Below are 1,337 nucleotides of genomic sequence, written 5' to 3' on the forward strand. Positions count from 1 at the left end.
GCCGCGCCTGGGCCGCGGGCCCGGTGGCCGGGGCAGGAGCCCGTGCCCCTGGCGCCCGGCCCAGGATGGCGCACTCACTACCGCCCCGTCCGGTCCGGCTCCCGCGGCGCTCTCCCATCCCCCCACCGGAGACACACGACGAGGCCCACGGAGCCGTGGGACCTGGGTGTCCCCCACCCCGCGTGCGCATGCGCGCCGCCCCGCCGCTAGATTGAAAGTGTGCCTGAGGCCGGGGAGCGAAGAAACACACAGGGCGTACTCGACCTAGGCACATGTGAAAGTTTTCCTCTCGGGTGCCTCGTGCTACTGTGCGGCGGGGTTGGCCTTTGACAGGCGCCCTCTGACCCACTGAGCGAGAGCTGCTGGGCAGGTATCTTGCACAGTAGCCGCCACCGAGCACACGCACACATGCAAGGAGGAGACGGTGCAATTACCCTGCTGTCGCCTCGTTCCGCACAGCTCATGAGAACCAATTGAGGGCGGGCTGCTTCAAGGCCAAAACGCGAGTACGACGTGGAAAAAGGACAGTGTCTTAGTTGCAGATGCATAATCAAAATGGAATCGAGCATGTAGCAGAATTTGGACACTGGGCAAAAGGCGATAACCAGTCTCTACCTCTCCGCGTCCCTGGCGGGCACCGGCGCAGAAGGGGTTGAGGGGAGCGTGTGTCGGGGGAGGGCGTATGCAGGAGGCGAGGGTACAAATCAGAGGGCAGCGAGCACGCAGGATCTGGGGGAGGAACGCACTGGAAGGCTAGCGGAGGTGGGTAAGGGGGTGCGAAACGAAGCCGGACCTCTCCCTCCCCACTATTGTTACAGCGGGTGATAGTGGCAGCCCTTAGGCCAGAGGAGGACAAGAGCGCCATGTGATTCTCAACCTGGTGCCCAGTAGTACTCCAGGCAAGGAGATTACAAAAGGCTGGCCTCTCCCGCCCTGACCCGCGACGGAGTCCAACCTGAACGGCCCCTCAGGAGTCAGCGGTGGATGCAAGGAAAGCCACACTCACTTCTCCAACGGGAGTCACTCCTACAGGTGGGCTTCCTTCCCTTTTCATAAAACGCGCAAACAGACCGTGCAGTCCACCCTGGCGCGTCTGCCTAATACTTTCTGGAAACTACGCAGCCCGAAGTTTACTACCCAACCAGACCCCTCCTGTGAGATTGCACCGACTGCCACGCAACTTTCGACCTTTAATGGTAACGACTAGCAGTGGAAAGAAGAGGAGGGGGAGGGAAGAGGTCTTAGACCCGACTTTAAGAAGCTGTATTAAGGCAAGAAAAGAACTGTACCTTTGAGCTGGAGCAAAACCTGGAGTTAAAAAAAAAAAGGGGGGGGGG

This window comes from Tupaia chinensis, unplaced genomic scaffold (genome assembly GCF_000334495.1).
Source record: "Tupaia chinensis unplaced genomic scaffold, TupChi_1.0 Scaffold149560_1, whole genome shotgun sequence".
Lineage (NCBI taxonomy): Eukaryota > Metazoa > Chordata > Mammalia > Scandentia > Tupaiidae > Tupaia > Tupaia belangeri.